The 20882-nt window shown below is 40.7% G+C and overlaps 1 protein-coding gene across 2 annotated transcripts in view; it reads left to right on the top strand.

The window, feature by feature from the left end:
• The window catches only part of NPAS2 (neuronal PAS domain protein 2), a 103894-nt gene that overhangs the window by 821 nt on the left and 82191 nt on the right, over positions 1-20882 (top strand). The gene's annotated exons all lie outside the window — the stretch shown is intronic.

Below are 20882 nucleotides of genomic sequence, written 5' to 3'. Positions count from 1 at the left end.
GCAGAACTCCCGCGTGTTTGCTTCCGTGTGTGGAAAGGGGTAAACCTTAAATCCACGGCTGAACGGCAGCACCGGATTCACACGGAGTTGTGCCGTGGTGTTTTCCTCTATGGTCACTAGCCTGATTTGTCAATTAATAAGCACGCTTATCCAGAAACTTTGCTGCGTGCTCCTGTGCTGTCTACAGGATGGCAGCTCACTTTCACTCAAGTGACTCAGAAATAATTAGCGGTTATAAGCGTTACAGCCAGCAGAGGAACTTGGATTTTTTCATGGCACTAAACCTCCAGAAGGGCTGTAAGGGTCTCTCGGATGGGCACAGCCAACCTGAGCATTCAGTTCAACAAGTGGTTGCCTCTTGAAGTGGAAAATTATCTCATTTACCCCAGTGTGAGATGTTAATGCACTAAACTGTGGGTTTACTTTGTTTGGTGGTACTACATAATTAGAGTTCACAGTGTCGAGACATAGCCAGCTCATCCACTGATCCACATCTGATTCTGGGAGCTGTCAGCTGGTGGGGGGCCCAATCCTGCATACATTTCAGTAGATGAATATGGACACAGGGTTTCTCTGCAGAGATGGCCAGGAGTATTTGGAGAATATGATTGCCAAACTGTACAGGATTTCACTGAAGATGTAAAAATGAAGGTTTTGTAGAAAAAGGTATGTGGCATCAAGGTGATTCCCCAAGCTGGCTTGGTGGGCTTGCCTAAACTAATTTTCCCTCACAAATAAAGTTGCCTTCCTGCAGGTTTGTTTGCAGGGTTGAATCTATAGAATATACTTTGCAGAATTACGATTTTTTTTCCCAAATCTCTACCCTGAAGCATGCGAGAACTCTTGAAGGAGTTTTGTTTTTTTTTTAATAGGCAGCAATGTTGTCTACAGTTAAAATTAGCTAGTGCTTTCTAGTACAAAGCTCCGCTGTCAGGTGCTTATGCATTTGCTAAGCTTAAGCCTAGGCTGATATTTTCCAGGTTGAGAGTCTGCTGAAGACAGACTGTCTTTGGGAAATTCCAGATTAAATGGCCCAGTTATTTCTGAGAACATGGTAAGAAGAAAACTTGTTTTTTGACCACGTATTTGATGAAGATGGTTTTGGTATACATCCTGCATTAGGAGACCTTGATCTATCTGGGAATCTGAATTTTTTTTCCTATGCTAAGAAACACTTTCTTTGAGACTTGAATTCTTGTGGCATCGTGTTTTGGGGCAGGAAAAAGATATTTGGCTTGGGATCAGTCTTGTGATGGGGGTGTGCCTTATGTTGAGCCTCTGTGAATCTTCCAGAATTTCTCTCCAGTATAATTTTATCACAATACTCAGGGCGTGTGCTCTTGGGAGAGAAATTGTTGAGGGCTTGACCATTGCACTCACTGAAGATGCTCTCAGCACAAGGCATGCTGAACATCCCAGCGCTGTTAGGAGCTGAGCAACTGCTCCTCTTGCTGGGAAGGATGAGAGCGCTCCAGTGGGTGGCTGATGGGCTGAGTGGACTTTCCCCCATTATTCTTCCAAGGTGTTGCTTCTACAATGAACACAGGAAGGAGAATTGAAGACTTTCTCAACTGTGTCCTTGGTGGCAGAATGTGCCTGGTGATGCCATGGAAGGGTGAAGGAGGAAATAGTTTAATTCACTTGCCCAGTGACAAGAAATGGTGGGACTAGAACTTGACCCACTTGTGAGAAGAAGTATGGGTGATGGACACTTGGAGAAATTGAAGAGCAGAGAATTGAGACAAAGGATTTGTAGAGTCATAGATAACAAATCTTGGGAACAAGGTATGGGGAACTGTAGATAGACTGGTAAACCCAGGCCAAGAAAAGGAATAGTGGGAAGAAAGAGGTTGACACTTGTCCGTGTACAGGGACAGGAGATGTGAGCATGCAAAAGCAGTGGTTTCCAGTTTTTCAATAACCATGGCATGGTACTATTGCTTTTTCATCCTTCTCATTTTCCTCCCCACACTGCCTGCTGTGTCTTTCAGCCCCTGCCTCTGGTTCTTTGCCTCTCCCCTGAATTGGCAAATGTCATACAGTTAAAAAAAAACAGTCAAATATACATTTTATGTGCATTTAATTGCTTTTCTTTCTGTCTTAGATTAACTTAGGCAACTTCCATTTGTGTTTATAGTTTTGTGTCTAGGCTCTTAGGGCAGATGCACTTGAATTGCAGATTTTGTAGAGGGATGATTATCTGTATAAAAAAATAATTTTCCTGGATTTGGCTTAACTGTCAGTCAATCCTTGATCTTAATAAAACTAGGTAAAAGTTAAAAGGTAGGCTGAGGCCATGCAAATATTTTAGCTAATTTAATTCAGTTGGTAATCTGCGTCATCTGATAGACTGATTTTATGAGTCTGACTACTGAAGTTTGAAAAGGAAACACCATGTAATAGCATTTAAGCAGAATGTATAGATGGTGCTGGATTTGTTTACTGCTTTTGGTATTGCTGTTTTTTGGGAGGGACTAAAGCTATTGTGATATGCTATGGGACACAGAAATATATATGTATATATATATATATATGTATGTATATGTATGTATGTATGTAGAACAGTACATTGCCAGCTGAATTCAAAAATACAAGAGCTTCAGGGCAGGAAAGGCAAGAGAATGACAAGGGATGTGGGTCATGTAGGCTCATGCTCTGAATAAGGAGCTGAGAATCTGCAGATGTGGTTCATTCACTGCTCCTTGCATTTATCTTGTGGTGGCTTGGGGATGTTGGCAGATTAGATTGAGGGATTTAGGGGAATGGCTTTCTTGGCCTTGTTCACATAAATTCAATGTACATTTTGGGGATAGAGGGATAAATACTGTTTTTTATGCTTCTCTTCATGTGTCTCTTCCTCCTGATGGCAAACCACAAGGCACAGCTCAGTCCAACTGAAACGCTGGTTTAAATTACAGTTTAGTAAAGACACTTCTGTTCCTTTATCCAAGGACCATGGCAGAAATCAGTGCTTATTGCAGGCTGCCTGCCACGTTTGGGAAGAATAGTCTTATGCATCCCCAGTGCTAGTTTTAATCCTGCTCCAGTCTGAAAATTCACCTGTGACTTCAAAGAAGTAAAGCTCTCACAAAACTTAGGTCACTGGTGATCTTGGACCTTTGTTACTAGGAAATAGTATTGACGTACTATAGTACCTGTATGATAGTACTCCATCTGCCTGCTGGTTCTTGTCCTCTCCTTTCCCTGCAAGCATTTTGAGGCAATACCATCTCTTTCTCCTGTGTCTTTGTGGCAGGTAGCATGCCTTGAGCATCCAGATACTCTAAAAATGACCATGTAAATGGTTGGAACCATTTAAGGTTATCTAACCTTCTCCTGCTTGGGCAGAAGTCTGTCAAACAGCTGGGCTTCTGCTGGCCTAATTAGGACAGAATGTGTTTTTCAGCTGTTTTACTACCATTTTTAGGGATCAGCATAAAACAGAAGATCTCTAGCCAAGTGGAATGATGATATGGGGAAAAAATCTAGAGGACGTGTATGTACGTTTGAGATCAGAACTGAAATTTGGAAGTTCAGGTATGAAACCTCTGATTTCAAAATGTACAAGAAGTGCTGGCATGACAAGAGTGTCATCTACTGGGACATTTCAATCACCCTTTCTTCCTTGAGTGCCTTCATGTGATATAAATGTAGTAATGCATTTCAGTTTGAAAATAAATAGAAAAAAGGTATCAATAATCATAGAAATTAATTGCTACAGGTCACTGAAGGTTCCAAAGTTTAGACAAAATCTTCCATGTATAACTCAGAAAAAAAAAATCAATGCAATGTGCAGATGTGAGTTAAAAACCAAAGGGAAATAGAACATTAAGATTGTTTCTAAAATGATGGAAAACAATAAAAAAGAATCCTCATTTCACTGTAGCAGCTGTAGTGTGCCATATCTTCAGTGTCCTATGCTGTTGATGCCCCCACATCAGAGATGGACAATGACAAGGGAGAAGTTTTGGAGGGATGTAGCAATGCAATAAATGTGTAAAATTAAGCAAAGCATGGAGAAGGCAAACCAGGAATGACTGATCACAGCAGCAGAGGGCACTGGGTGAAGCAGGCAGTTGCAGGAATGGAAACAAAAGGAGATGGCTGCTCACATGGTGTGGTCAGACTGCTGAGCTCCTCACCACAGGATGTGGATGCTGAGAGGTTACATCAGCTAATGAGGTGACTGGATGAGTTCATGGAAGAGAAATCCATCAAGGGCTATTAAATTTAAAACCACTGCCTCTGGCATAGGAAGTTTTGAGCTGCATGTTTTGGAAGCTTGGTGAGTATCCTGGAGAAATACCACCACTGGCTTGCCTTGTTTTTGTACTTGCTCCTTAGGACCTGTGTTTGGCCATGGCTGAGAGGGGCTGCTGAGACAGGTGGTCTCCAGGTGTCTGCAAAAAAAAGTGGGCCAGCATCTGGCCCCCCTCATTTCTCAAGGCCAAGATGCTGCTGGTGGCTTGTACCTTCCCTGCTCAGGGCTGGCCCCATTACAGCACATCTGCCATGGAATGGACTGGTTGGGAGGAGCTAGATGAGATGCTCCAAAGAAGAGGCAAGGCATGGTCCAGCACTGTACCCAAAAAGCAGCGTATGCTACTTGAGTATACTCCCTGATGTCATGTTGTGGAGCTGTTCAGTCGTGGTGAGGATTATCTTCTTGAGTTCAAGTAGGTTCAGAAAGCAGTTAATTCAGGGAAGCAATCCTACCTGAAAGCATTGAATAATGAGATACAATGCCTGGCTGAAGAAGTCCCTGCTGGGAGACTGCCCCACTGACCCAGGCTTCCCCATTCTTCCCCACTGCCTGGTGTCAGGGAGAGGATCTGGGACAAGGTGGTCATCTTCACTGACAAGGTGGTATTGTAGTTAGAGTTTCATCTGTCTCTACAAGACCAGGCTTTGACATTCTGAACTGAGAATGAGAGGACTGAGAATTAAATTTCTTCATATGTCCCCACTGCATTTAAGCACTGGTTAAGACAGAAATATCATATGTTGACTGCTCTTTACTAAATCAGACAATTTGCTTAATCATCTGAAAGGCAGATTTTAAAGCCATAGATTGCATTTACGGCAGCTGTGCTAAACCAAAGGCTGTGTTGCTGCTCACTCGAGGAATGGTCAAAACAGAATGTATTAAAACGCAGCTCACACTGATGGTATTTTGCTGGCTTTTGGATGAGGTCTGTTGCTATTAAAACAATAAGCACCAATCCCAAACTCAGCAATGTCCTAAGTCCTTCGGATCGTTTCTTAAAATTTCCAGAGGCTAACTGATACAGAAATTCCAATGCAGCACTTAATGGAGCTCACAACTGCCTAGCTGTATATTTTTGGGCTACCTTATGTAATAAAATGGCAGGCCCTTGCACTGCCTGCACAAACAAGGTTGCATAAGCAGCCTGGGGAAACAACCGGAGCTCCAAGAGCCCTCCTGAATCCTGCACGTCTTGTTTGATCTCGTTTAACATTATTTAATAAGCAATATTAACCTTTTCCTCTCTTCCCCCCCAAGTTATCACTGAAACCAGTGATACTGACTTAATTTCATGCACAGACCTTACTTTTAAGAGAAGTCATCAAACTTTCCAGTCAATTGAGCAGCCTGATGTCTGGGTAGCCTTGAATTTTATGTAATCAGCACTCAATCTAGTTAAAAATAAAAAGACATTAAAAACAAAGCCTTGAACAGGAAAGTACTTGTCCTTCACTCTCATTTCTAGTTTGGTAACCATTCTTAAAGTTGATCACTATGGTTTGTTCTATCAAGGGCTAAACAATTTTTTATTCAAGCAGCTTTGGGGTTTTTTCCTTTAAAATCAGACAGTACTATTCAATCATATAATCAATTGGGAAGAAAACCAGCACAAGTAAATTGTAATCAATTTTAACAGGCTTGCAAATGGCAATGAATTTCTTTAAGCATTATGTTAGCCCTGCAAACAGTAATAATTGAATTTGACTATTTATTATCCTTTTATCATTTATAAGCAGACCAGACTGTTTTTCTCTTGATTCCCTCTGTTAGGTGTGTCAAATTTTTGAGCTGGAGAACAATTTTAATAAGGCAGCTTCTACCTGTAATCTCTAAATCAACAGGTGGATGTAACCATGCAAAACCTGAGCATTCCTGGTTATCTGATTGAGTCAGCGGCTGAATAAAACTGACTTTGAATATGTCCTGGACTTAATAGTATGGGTGGGACACCTCTCATTAATACTTCATGGGAGAATTGACATATTTCCCATATTATGCATAGGAACAGTATGCTTGCAAAATCTAGTTAGTAATAAATAGTGTGTGCAACATGATCAGCTAGCAATAGAATATTTCTCTGTTATTTCTAATTGTCATACAAAATATCTGCCTTGGTGTTCTTATTGATAATTCTATGGATTTTACTTGTGGTATTTTGTCTGTTCCTGGTTTTGACATATAAAACAGGAAAAGGTTTTAAATTGGAGGTTTTGCTTAACACATACCCATATTCCAGTTGCACTTCCAGTGAGGGTTCCTTTAGTTTATGATTTATAAAGGGGAAGACGGCTATATGATTTCTACATGGACCATTAAGGCCACTATTTACTTTGGCAAAATCTGCATCCTGTTCATCAGATAAACAATGAATAGTTATAATTTGCTTTATCTTTGTCTATGAAGATGAGAAGAATATTTTATTCTCTAATCTTTTATATGCTTTCTTTCTTTTCTATATAGTAATACAATATTTGGGAAGGATAGTTTCATATAAACAGCCTGATCAAACAATAGTTCTGTAAAGCAGCTGGGTGCATTTCCCACAATTTCAGCAAGAGCAAAACTGATGAAAAAGAAATAGGTCACTCATAGTCATTCCTGTATTTATATTTTTTTGCAAGAAGGACTGAAGAATCTTCTTTGTTTCTGGGCTGTCACTGAAGTCGATGGAAGCTTTGCTGGAATAATTGTGGGCCTTTAATTTGATTGTTTGTAGAGTGGCACCAGTCATTTTCTTCATCTTTTTTTCTTTCTTTCCAGCACAAAGGACCTTATTGTCAGCTGATGCACACTGATGTAACTCAGCTCGTTGTAGCAATTACATTTATACTGCCTGGCTTCTAACATCCATATTTATTCAAAAATGCATCATCTTTTTCAAGAGCAGAGTATCTTGCTATGCCTTGCTGTTATTGAAGTATAAGAACTGAAGCTGCATTTTGCCCTGCTGTCCTCATTAAGGCAAAGCTCCCACTGAAATCAAGTTTGGCTGACAGAGAATTACTGACTCAAGTTTCTGAAAGTTCTAAACTTTCTGGATTTGATTTTTTTATTATTTGATTTTAATTTTTTATCTCACCTTGTATTCTAACTCTTCCCTCTCCTTTTATATTTCTGGTTTTGAATCTTTTACTAGGATCTTTTTTCTTTTTACTTCTCTCAGGTATTAGGATCTTGTACTTTCCACCTTGCCCTCCCCTCCTTTCTTCTCTCCTCTTACTGTCTCGCACTTTCTTTCAGTCTGTTGTTCTCACCTTCACTGACTACAGCACTGTAAAAAGTTGATATACATCCTACATGTTTCCAGGAATTTAATTTAGCTTGTTTAGACCCCTTCTATGTACAGGTGCTTATTTTATGATGCTTGCCTTAGGGCAAAGCAGCAGTTTGTAAGATTGGTGATCCAGGCAGAGATTTATTTGCATAATATTCATCTCAGTAATCCTTTGTCTTCTTCTGGGTAGAATCTTAGAATTTCCTCTGAATTATCGATGCAGGGTTTCAGCAGTAAATTGAGTTTTGGACTGATAAAATAAATATTTGGCATAGTATTGCAGTCAGAAAAATACTCATGGATTTTGAAGTCTGTGTAAAAGGGGTTTTGTTGAGGGTGACAAAACTGGAAATCTCCAGAGAAATGGGTTTTATTCATAATTCTTCTACTGTGCAATGTTATGAGCTTAGACCACATACATAATGCTTTCTGTGCATCACTTCTTGGATCTGTAAACTAGGGCAGCTTTACAGAGTATTGTAGGCTATGAACAATTCTGGGTGCCAATCATAACCAGGTGTCAGAGTGGGTCATGAAGGAGGGGGCTCTGGGATGCTAAATATGCCATTGACAGGAAGAGGAGCCACAGTAAGGGTTTTTTTGGGCCTTGATCCACCTGTGTGGTTAGGATACATCAGGTAACACCTTGTCACTTTGCTTCCAGCTGTGCAACCACCTGATGGCTTTGGAGCCCTCCCTGGATGTCCCGGCTCCATTGGTGTCCTGCACAGCGGCTCAGGTCCCTCCCCCCACCCCACTACCTCTTAATTGTTTGCATTTTCCAGATGGAAAGCATTTACAGAGTGCTGGGTATTGTTATTTTCTTGCAAGTCTGACTGAAAGTTGTATTCTTTTTTCAGAAGACCTAATTCATGCTTGTGAAATAAATAGTAGGTGTACGGCTTCTTAATGTGTAGTGTAGCATTTCAAGCTAAAGTTATCAGCTTACTGCTTCTCAGCATCTGGATCCCTGCAGACATACTTCTTAAAGTAAAAGACATAACACTAAACTCACTTATTCTCCCTTAAACACATTTTCTCTTATGGGAATGATAAAATAATAATTTTTCACGGTGCCCAATTGCCTGTTATTCTGGCAAACCTAAAATGAATCAAAAACTGCAGGCTATATATAGAGAGTAATGACAGTTAAAGAAGCATTTCTTCTTTGATGCAATTTCTGTTTGATTTTCTTAAAACCCTCCTTTTCCAAAGACCCATTTCAACCACATCTGAACAATAGATTTATTGTTGTCAACTGAATGAGAAATTTGATAAAAATAGCTTTTCTATTTCCATTAAAAATAGATGATTTTTCAGAGGTCTGAAGGATATAAGTTCAATTTTCAAGTTTGAATTTCACATTTCATTTGACCAGTTTATAATATATATATTTTCAAAGTCCTAATTGGCATTAGACTTGGCATATTTCTCTGCATATTTTTTCTCACCATATTTTTCCTCAGTGTGAAGCTATTAGAGGGTCATTGCTCTGGTTAATGAAAGAGGGCTGACATTCCTTGTAAGTTGTGAGTGTTTAAATATTCTTCTATGCAAATTTTCTCCTTTAATGAAAAAGTTTAAAGAGACATCTTAAGAAAATTTCTTCAAAACTGTTGAAAAATGCAGGTTACATTCATTCAAAATCTATGATATCCAGTGGTGTGAGGTGATGACACATTTCAAATTTGCTACTGTATAATTAAGAGGGGATTCTATATATAAGCATAAAAATTGTGTATGGCTCTTCATGATACTGCTAGTTTTGCTGCTGAATTCTTCAGTAGTTTTGTTAGAGTGTGTAATCAGTTACGCTTGTGCTGATTTAATCAATTATTCTTGTGCACAAACAAACAAACACACACACACACACACAACCCAGCTAATTTCAGACTGTCTTTGAAACATCAGAACTAGAGATTTCACTTACAATGAAAGAAAATATTATTTTCAAGCCTCTAGAATGATTTTAAAAATGGCAAAGATATATTTGGGAACTATCATACTTTTGGGTACCAGCAGCTGTGTATCCTTATGCAAAAGTGGATTTGGCTGAAAGACCAATTCATAAATATTGTGTTTGAAGATTGCAGCAAGCTTTCATATTTGCAAGAGATAATATAAAATGTGCAACATTTTTTTCTTCACTCCAAGAAGTTTGAGTTTAAACAGCTTGGTCTCCCAAATCTAATGAATAATGGCCAACAAAAGTATCCACGGTTTCTTGAATCATGGGGGCTGGAGACCATTCTGTCGGTGGAAGCAGAAAGGTCAGCCTGCTGTGGTCAGTTTGAACACCCTTCTGCATACTGCCAAGCTGTGAAGTGGCTTGGAGGCAGAAGATGCCAATAAATAACATGACACTGGCAACTCCATGACTTCAGATCTTGTGGTCTATGAGGTGGTTGCATGATCCAGGCAAGCAACAGCCAGCTCCTAGCTGCATTGCTTGGAGAAACCAAGGGAGCTGGGGGAACATCTCATTTTTCTGCTGGAAAACGATTCTATTTTTTTCCTTTTTTGTAGTCCTCCTCTGCCTGGATCTGCTGTTTGGGGAAGTGAGGGGTGTAGCGGGGGAGGTAAGACTTATCTTTGATCTGATGGCTCCTTTCGTTCTGGGCTGCTCTCCAGGAAAAACTTTTCCCCCCTTTGGGACACAGTGCTTTTCATGGCAGAGGCTCTGCAAACAGGAGTGCTCCATAACATCTGACTTTGCCTGACATGCATTTGATATTTTAGCACAAATTCATCAGAGCAGCTTTATTCAGGTAAACACTTAAGCACATGCTTTTCATTACTCAGAATTTCATCTGAGTTTTTTTCCTGAATATGGAAAGACTTAAGCACATATTTCGGGGAAGAATGGGTCTGTAGTCTGACTCACGTATAGAGCAGCGAGGATGGGTTGGATGGAAAGGGAGCAGTCATCCTGGTAGCACGGCAGCTGTGAAGTAAGATCTACAGTCTGAAAATCAGCATGCTACAAAGGGGCTTTGTTCTTATGGGAGGCTACTTTTTGTCTGTATATGGTCTCAAGAAGAGAAGCAGGCCTGAACTTTCTGCTTTCGTCCACCCATTCGTTCCTCTGTTTCTCCTTATTTTGAATTACTCTGCATATGGCTTAGATGATGTGAAGTAGGTTTATAATTAGAATTTTTTGGTTGCTCTGCAACCTCATGTTTGTCAGTTTTAAGATTCACCCATCTGGCACCCCGAGAAGAGGACAGTGTTCTTTTGCAGAATACTTTTGGCTATCTGCTTGTGAAGACGGTGCTGTATGCTAAGTCCTCTGAGGATTTCTCACATCGCATCAGCCACAGAAAGTTTCTGAAATTTATTAAGTATTTGTCAGCAGTGAACACACACCCAAACCTTTTGGCTCTTTGTAGCTACTTCATTCATGAAAAATGTTTGTTCACAGTTCTGTGTGCAAAACTTAAACTGACTCAGGCGCTGATGTAACCTTTCTCACATCTTTTAAGGACCTGAATTATGAATCTAGATTTTTTTTTGCAACATGGAGAAGGAAAGAGAAAGGCACTGCAGAAAGAACTCAGAAATGGTTCTGCAGGAAGGTTGTTTTGGTGAGCCAGATCTTGTCTGTTCTTAAATATCTTTGCTGACACTAGCCCATATAAGGGCACAGTGATAACTTCCTCTTGCAGATGTGTGTTGTGTGCAGGTACTTTACTGGCAAAACTAAACTCTTTCCCTGAGTAGAATGATCTATCCCAGCAAAAAAAATGTTTCAGGGGAGTATAGTAGACTTGACAGAAAGGTGTTTCCAACATAGGGTTCATTGCAGGTTCTTTCATGTTCCTCACTGACAGTGTCCCTCAAAATTTGAAGTACAGACTACACCTCAATAGAATATGGATAATGGGTTCCAAAACCTCAACTGATGAATAGCATTAATTGTTGCATTTCTTCTTGCACTTTGACTTGAGCGTGACTACAGTAGAAGTTGTAAGTTTTGGGGATTATACTGTAGGAAGTGTCTCACTAAAGGCCAGCCCTGGCTTTTTTGCATTTTATTCTGGACTTAATAATGTTTTAGATGTTTCTTCCTAGTCTTGTTTCCTAGCTAGTCTGCAGGTTTCTTTCGGAGAAATATATTTTATGTGACTCTCCTCTCAATCTGACAAAGTGTGACACCTTTTGCAAGCCCTTGTCTTAAAGAACTAAGCAGTAACTGGGAGTCACAAGATGTTTCTGGCATGATCAGGCAGCACTGCCCATATAGTGTATTTTTCTATTCAAGACTGATTTCCAGTTGCTTCCTCAAATCTTACCTATTTTGGCTAAAGCCATAATTACAAGACTGTTTTAATCCATTGTATTGAATTTGCATGGAAAGGTTGTGGTGAAGGGGGCTATAGGTGTGTATTTTCTGAGAAATTGCTAAAAGCTTTCCTGATGTCTGACAGAGCCAATGCCAAGTGGCTCCAAGACAGAACCGCTGCTGGCCAAGGCCAAGCCAGTCAGCAGAGGTACTAATGATTTTGGGATAACATATGTAAGAAGGAAAAAAACAGTTATGGGCAGGAGTAATTGTGGCCAGAGAAGAGAGGAATGAAAATAAGTGAGAGAAACAGCTCTGCAGACACTAAGGGTGATGAAGAAGGACGTGGAGAAGGTGTTTCAGGAGCTGAGATTCCCCTGCAGGTTGTGCTGAAGACCATGGTGAGGCAGCTGTGCCCTGCAGTCCTTGGAGGTCCACAGGGAGTGGATATCCACCTGCAGCCTTTGGAGGACCCCATGTCACAGCAGGTGGATGCCCAGAAGAGGCTGTGAGCTCATGGGAAGCCCACACAGGAGCAGGCTCCTGGCAGGACCTGGACCCATGGAGAGAGGAGCCCACTGTAGAGCAGGTTTGCTGGCAGGACCTGTGACTTGGTGGGGAACTCACACTGGAGCAGTCTGTTCCTGAAGGACTGCACCCTGTGGAAAGGGACCCATGCTGGAGTGGTTAGTGAAGAACTGCAGCCCATGGGAAGGACTCCTGTGGGAGTCCTCCATGAACTGTCTCTGGTGGGAGGGACCCCACACTGGACAGGGGAGAGACTCCTTTCCCCGAGGGGGAAGCCGTGGCAGAGACAGCATGTTATGAACTGACTGCAACCTCCATTCCCTGTCTCCCCATGCCACTGGTGGGAAGGAGGTAGAAAATCAGAACTAAAGTTAAGCCCAGGAAGGAGAGAGGTGTGGCAGGAAGGTGTCATTAAGAATTGTTTTACTTCTTATGATCCTACTGTTTTCATTAGTAATAAATTCAGTTAATTTCCCCAAGTTGAGTCTGTCTTGCCCCTGACAGTAACTTGCAGGTGATCTCCAGTCTCTCTCCTCATCTTTAACTCATGAACCTTTCATTACATTTTCTGTCTGCTGAGGAGGGGAGCAACAGAGCAGCCTTTGGTGGGCATCCAGCCAGGGTCATCAGATGTATATCCATGTAGCTCTCTGCTGCTACTGCAGAGGGTGATGCTGCCTTACTCCCAACTCTGGGCACCAGTGTGTCAGAGCAGAAAGTTGATCTTGCTGAAATTTAACCTTTTCCTTATGTGGATGGGTTAATTGTCAGCTGTTGCATTTTCCTAAGCTGGGTCACTCTGCAGCCACAAAAGTTGCAGAGGTGGGAGGAAGACAAAGGATCTCCTTTGGAACCAGAGTTGATTTAAGCTACTTTAGAGTAACTGCTGAACTTTTTATATATCTGGATGAGAGGAGAAGTGGGACTTGAGGGGAGCTGCTGAGTGAAGAGATGGAGGCAAGGCTGAGACTGACTCAAGGATTTGTACAGGTCAGGCAAGGACGTGATGCACCGGGATGAAAGATAGACCAGCTGGAGTGGGAACCGTGAGCATGGATGGAATTGAAAATGGTGACCAGATGACCAGTAGGGGAAGGAATATGGACAAGGAGCAAGGGAGACAAGGAAATTTCTGCTGTAATCCATGGCAGTGAGGAAAAAGAAAAGATGGAAAAGAAGCCTTTAGTACAAGTTTGGCAAAGGAGGGGATAGTGTGGTCTACTGGAAAGAGAGGGTGTCATGAAGGGAGCAAGCATGGAGTTGAGCCTGGAAGAGGGAGATTGGGTGGCAACATGGGAGAAAGAGGTTGGAGGAGAAGGGTCTTTGGGCTGAGAAAAGTCTGCAAGTGGGTTTCTTAGGAAGTACCTGGGACTTGGACAGCCAGAAATAGGGATGAGCATGTATGTGCTCATCCTGCAGTGTGTAACTGGAGTGAGGAGGAGTCTGAGATACAGAATGAAGCATCAAGCTGACGGTCAGGGATGACAGGCAGGAAAAGCTGGCCCATGTGGGCATCTGGGAGGGCATCCCAGTGCTGGCAAACTTGGTGCTCCTCTGCTGCCTCAAAGCCCAGCACTAGAGCATCTTACCCCTACCTCTTACTGCAGCCCATTGTCCCTACCTACAGCAGGACCTTGTGACCACTCCGTCTGATTCAGCTTGTTACCTGAAGTGAGTGGAAGGCAGCTGATATTTTGGAAATATCTCAACAATGCCAAATAGTGAGGTTTTCCATTTTTTTAAAGACCAAGTAAAGTCACATAGTCACAGAAACTGCCTTGAATGCTAACTGCTATGGATGCAAAGCTGAGCACTCAAAAATCAGGAAATAGTATAATTAAGTCTGTCTGGGTAATTCTGATTTCCTCCCTTCCTGTATATTCATTATTATGCAGTACTTAATGGTTTAGTAATCACATTAATCAAATAATTTTTTTGTTTAGTTGTTGCTGGTCACTTTAAGTCAGCTTAATTCACTGGCAGTTCACTAAGTCACTTCACTACTGGCATAAGCTGGAATAGGCAGGAGAAAGATGTGACCACTTTTGTGCCAGCAATGCTAGCTTAGCCTGGCACAAACCAATACTCAAATAACATTATTCTCCATGTAGTTGGATAAAAGGTTCCATTTTATTAAATGTTAGCAAATTCAGGCAGATTTTTAAATGAGGATATCCTTGTGGCAAAGAGCACACACACCTGCAAAGTGAAGACTAAATTTTCTCATGAATATATCATCTCTACTTCTTAAGTCTTCTGGCTGAAAATAGGAATAATCAAAATTCCCAGGCAGACACCAGACTGCAGAATTTCAACCCAAGTGGTTTAATCATGGAAATGTTCTGTATAACCAAGAAAGATTCTTGAAACTGGAAGAACCAGGCAAGGCTTCCTGGCAGGTGCTGTCTCCAGACCGCTCCCCAGAAAAGGCAGAAGCTGAGACAGATCCAATGAGGCCTATATAAAATCCATATTGCCTGCAAACTTTCTGGTTTGTTTTCAGGTGTTTCTGCTGCTAGAAAACATTTGGTTTGGTATGTTTAAATAATCTCCTTGAGATTTTATATTATACATGTTATCTGATTTAAATAGAATAGTAAATATTTTTTTCTTACTAATAGGTACTCATTTTTATTACTGTTTTGATGATATAATTTTCATTTTAAAGAACTGTGCACCATTTTTGTATCTTAGAAAACATCAGTTGCTCAAGTTCAGAATTATATAAAGCTTTAACAGTTCTTTCTAATACAAATCATTTCAAGATTGTCAGTATGTAACCAAACTAGAGATCAAACAGACTTTCTAATTAGTTTTTTGATCTTATAAATACATCTTTTAGAAGCAGATTGGCAGGCATTAATGACAGTTTTAATGTATATTTATAATTTACTTTATCTACAAAACCTTGTGTAGAAGGACTTCCATTGTCTGTTTGGATACTCCTTAAGCTAAGGAAATGCAGTCTTTGAGTGTCTTGCATTATCTTGCTTGCTGAGCTAGAATTGCGTGTGCTGTTTCGTATTATACCTTTGATTCAACAAGGTATTAAAACTTGTGCTTACGTTTGAGGTTATTTTTATTGTTAAAGTGACTTGATTACCCTCATGCATCAATGTCTTCAGGAGAGTAATAGGTCTTGTTTCTATCATATGTTTTTACACTCCAAGCCTATATGTATGCAAAATAGCATCCTTTAGTTATGAGCTCTTTAACAACAAAGCTTTACACATTTCCTTTCTGCTGTGGAAGGCTGGAAAACTCTGAAAAGTAGAATAATGTAAGCAGTAAGAATAAAGACCTTTGTGATGTCCATATGTCACATCCTGTCAGATTGATGCATTAACTTGCCAGATTACAGGTTTTAGTCAGCAAAAAGCAAAGCAAAGTGGTGAATAAAAGTTTGACTTGGTTTTTCATATAATTAAAGTAGTCAGTAGATTTAAACTGATGAAGGGCAGTGGACTTGGCGGAAAGAATTGAAAGCAAATAAGTTACCTGTTAGATAGCTCTTCAGGAGAGAGTAATTCTTTCATTTGTCTTGGTATTTGAAGACCACAAGCTCACCCATGGACTTCTGAGGGATCCAGTTACCATCTGAAGTCCACCTATAATGGATACAATAAATACACTGTTGTCATGGTAATACAGTGATGAAAGTCTGAGGGAAGAGCTCTAGCATTTCTATGGTTCATAGTGTGAGATTAAAGGAAGACTTGACAAGAAATAAGATTGATTATTTAATCTTTGGGGTTTTTTTTTTCCTCTGGACTCACTTCAGCAGGTCCATGTCTTTTATATGTTGGGGGTTCCAGCACTGAGGTCAATATTCCAGATCACAGTAGAGGGACATAATTACCTCCTTTGACCTGCTAGTCATACTTCTTTTGGTGCAGTCTAGGATATATTTGGCTTTCAGGGCATTAAGCACACAAGTTCTTTTTCTCAGTGCTGCTGTTACTCCATTCTCTGCCTAGCCTATATTTGTGTTTGGGGTTGCCTGACCCTGGTGCAGGACCTTGCACATAGCCTTGTTGAACTTGAACACAAAGACATTGTGCTGGACAGTGTCTAACGCTTTGCACAAGCCCAGGTAGATGATGTCAATTGCTCTTTCCCCATCCACCACTGCTGTAACACTCTTGTAGAAGGCAACCAAATTTATTAGGCACAATTTGCCTTTTGTGAAACCATGTTGGCTTGTCAACAGTCACCTCCTTATTTTCCATGTGCCTTAGCATAGTGAGACTGACTGGCCTGTAGTTCCCTGAGTTTTCCTTTCTTTTTAAAACATGGTGACCTTCCCAGAAAGATACTCTGAATTTTAATTTAAAACTAAGCTATTTATATTTAATAGTGTAATCTTGCATAGTTATTCTGTAAATAATTCTGTCATTGTTGTCTGGGAAAAGTGATAGTCTTCTTCCATGATTCAGTTTCTAGTTTTTGTAGCAAAAATGACACAAATTGGCCCAAATGAATCATAGAATCAACGAATCATCAAGCTTAGAAGAGACCTACAAGATCATCCAGTCTAACTGCTCACTATCACTGTAATCCCTAAACCAGTAACCCACATCACCCAGCACTAGATCCACACACCTGTTAGACATCTCCAGCGATGGTGACTCCACCACCTCCCTGGGCAACCAATTCCAATGTCTGACAACACAAACAGTGATTTTTAAATTATTTTTTTTTATATATCTAGTCTGAATCTCCTCTGTGTCAGCTTAAGATCATTTCCTCTGGTCCGCTCACTGAAGGCACAGCAGAAGAGATCGGCCCACACCTCACATACCCTCCTCTCAGTCATTTGTAGAGAGTGATGAGGTTCCCCCTGAGCCTCCTCTTCTTGAGCCTAAACAACCCCATATCTGGCCTCCCTGCAAGGCCATGCAGGAAAGTTGCTATGATGAACTGAGAGGATTCATACTGAAGTCTTCTGATGCCTGAAAGATGAGGTTTCACAACAGACTACAACATTTAAGTCCACTATGCAACCACAAGTACACTTTGGTCGTGGAGGACCAGTCCCATTTACAAATTCCAGATTTCCCTCCCCTGTTCCCTGCCCCTAGCTGTGCACTTCTGCCAGTTGCCTTTGATGTCCTACCTAATGTGGCTTCTGCAGAAGTCCAGTCAGCTTTCTCTATCAGAAAATAAAAGAAAAAAAGTAAAGGATGGTTGTGATTTTTTGCCAGATTACAGAATTTAGCTAGCTCATGGGAGGAGCATGGACCAGCAGTGAAGATAAGTAGTGCAGAAGAAGTAGGATGATCAACCACGTCTCTTTGGTGGCCATAAGCCAACTTGGCTGGCCCACTCTTCATGGCTTTGAGCATTCAAGATGTAGAGCCTGAACTGCCTGCTCACCAAGCAGGCAAAATGCATGTCCCCAAGGAAGTGCAGGATAAAAGGGAGGCTTGAAATCCTACCTTCTTCCGCTGCTTCAGTGCCTTAGTGAGGGCTGTGCTTAGGGCCATCTGTAAGGCAGGAATTTAAAGCCACAGTCCCTTATGCATTTATGCAACAAATCTTCCCCTCTGGGTTATTAGTCCTACAGAATATTACCCAGCTCAGATCACTTCAGAGGAATCGTCTCCTTTGCCAGGATGTTCAGAGTGTGTTTCTAGCCCCAGTCCAATATTTCTTCCTCACAGTGAATACCTCATTATTCCAAAGCAGTGTCCCTCACTTCAGTGGTGTAGCCTAATGGGGTATGCCCATAAATCCAAACAGATCAAGCTGTGCAAGCTTTAGTCCCAGTGAAAGGGTATGACTCACCTGATGAAGTGCTCAGTAGTCAAAGCAAAAGCAGCACAAAGAAAATCTGAAATGTCAAAGTAGCCTTTAGTTAAAAGGGACAGATTCTGACCTCCTTAATCACAGTGAGTGCATCTTGCAAGTAGTCCCATGAACGAACTGAAACTACTTGTAGAGTAATAAAGTAACTCTCCTAGGAGAAAGGGCACTGAATTCCAGCTCTATGTCATTTAACTTATGTTAAAGTCTCAGTCCATTTTGTTGGTGTCTCACAGTAAATGTTCTGTGACAGCCCTTTAATACACAAGCAAACAGCTTAATCTGAGAGCGCCCTCCTGGCATGTTACAAATTTCGTTGGTATTGATGAGACTATTGAAATTCCGATTACAATAAAAGATGTGAAATGTCACACAGCATGGTGATGATCAAATGCTGAGCACTCTCCTAGTTTAATTCCTGGATGCTAGAGTAGGCCCACAACCCACTGCCCAAAACCCTGAGATAAAGGCATAAATATGGTGGGAAAGGCAATCACAAGGGGAAATTCAAAGGAAAAGGTGCAAAAATGAAAATAATAAATTGAAATTTCACTTCCAAAGAGCTTGATTGTCTGAACAGAATTGATGAGAATGTGGAAACCTCCATGCAGGATTGAGGCAGCTTTCATTGTTGGTTTTTTTTTAACATAAGCAGTACAAAAAACTGAGTGCATGTGAGCCATCATTCATAAAATCTGTATAAATACTGTGACTACTAATCTGGAGCCATTGCTGGATTTTTAAGAAAATCCTTTCCAGAAAAGGACTGGTGACCTTAATATTATTTTATTCAATAGTGAGTATGTCAAAAAACAATTTAACTTTACTGACCTAAATTATAAGGAAGTACTTGTATTGCGGATATTAACTGCCTCATGCAGTTTTCAAGCTAAACAATGCAAATAGAAAAGTAGTTTGGTCTGAGTAAGGACTTTATGATATGCCCCAGAGGAATTAAAACTCTTGGAAAGGAAATGGAAAAATCCAGAAAATGTAGAAACTACAATTTAATGTTTAAAACATATACTTATTTTAGAACATGGGCTCAACATCTTCCTTTACTGGGTTTTTAAGATGTGCAAGTAAGAACCAGATGATGCACATTACTAAATCACAAAGCAAAGATCGATAAACATATCTGCAAAACTTGCATTTTTCTTGGACTCTGGCCTGGATATTAAAAAAAAAAAAGAATTCAAATAGAACAAGGAAATTAAAGCACTAAATGCACTTTTTTACCTCCAAATAGACTGTAGATCAACCTTCAGGCAGCACTTAGCAGTATAGACTAACAAACATCTGAAGGAAAGACCATTACATCTGAGTGGTGCTTGCTGTTCTCATTTGTACTGTATACTGTAAATATACAGCAGTACAACACTAATGCTCTTTGGTTAGATTTTTATAACACAAGAAGTACAGAAGTCAAAGGGACATGCTCCGTCTGACAGCCTGATAATTTTTTAAGAATGAACTCAAAGTGATTTCAGAGACTCCTAACCCCTGAATTGCCACCTTGTGTTTTTGCACTTCGGCTCCTGAGTATTTCATACATTGTCTTTCTCCCTGTGTCTGATAGGGCCATACAAGCAGAGGACGATTCCAGGCCACATGTCTGATAGTGCAGTAAAATAAAGGGTTCTTGTGTAAGCAAGTTAAAGTTACTTGAAAAAAAAAGACAAAGATTTCTTTCTTTTCCTTCAGATCATAGAATCATAGAATAGTTTCATTTGTAAGGGACCTTTAGGATCACCTAGTTTCAACCATGTGCTATAGGCAGGGACACCTTCCTCTAGACCAGGTTTCTCAAAGCCCCATTCTCCTGGTCTTGAACATTGCCAAGGGACAGGCATCCACAACTTCTCTGGGAAACCTGTTCCAGTGTCTCATCACCCTCACAGAAGAGAATTTCTTTTGAACATCCAGTCCAAACCTACCCTCTTTCAGTTTAAAGCCATTTCTGCTCGTCCCATCACTCCATGCCTGTGTGAAAAGTCCCATGCAGGTCTCTTGTCAGCCCCCTCCAGGTACTAGAAAGCTGTAAAGTCTCCCTGAAACCTTCTTTTTTCAAGCTGAACAAGGCCAGCTCAGTCAGCCTCATAGGAGAGGTTTGGAATGATACAGCCCTCTGTTCATCTGGACTCAGTCCAACAGGTCCACATCAGTCTTATGTTGGGGGTCCCAGGGCTGGACAGAGTACTCGCTCCCGTTTGGTGAGGTGTCACCAGAGGGGAGTAGAAGGAGAGAATCACCTCCCTCAACCTGCTGCTTAGAGATGGTTGTCCTTGTACATTTTGCTACTTCTCCCTTACTGCTTTGTTGCTCCTTACAGGATTCAGTCCTTGAACCTGCATGGTATTACTATAATAATGATTTTATTGGGGAAATAAGGAATATTTGGTCATGTTGTCTGCATGTGGGTTTGTGTGTAGATGTATTTGTGTGTCTTTTGAACCTGCTGGCCAATTTGTTAAGTTGGAGAGAAAGGTGAAGATCTTGAAATTGCTGAATTTCTTCAACTTTTATTACAATAGATACTTGTCCCTGCAGACATCAGAGAACCTACTCAAGAGCTTTCTGACAGTTTCACCGTTCAAAAAACTTCTTTTATTTTCTGAAAGTACTTCCTTTTGAATCTGAATGCAGTGGAGGATTAAGCATCTCACATCTGAAGTGAGTTGGGTTTGGTTTTAAAAAATAAACATTTTAGAAAAAGTTGGCAACCA

Source organism: Pseudopodoces humilis, chromosome 2 (genome assembly GCF_049639895.1).
Source record: "Pseudopodoces humilis isolate 2021_Gansu_Grassland_sample_001 chromosome 2, ASM4963989v1, whole genome shotgun sequence".
Classification (NCBI taxonomy): domain Eukaryota; kingdom Metazoa; phylum Chordata; class Aves; order Passeriformes; family Paridae; genus Pseudopodoces; species Pseudopodoces humilis.
The sequence above is the reverse complement of the archived record's forward strand: the minus strand, read 5'-3'. Positions and strand labels throughout refer to the sequence as shown.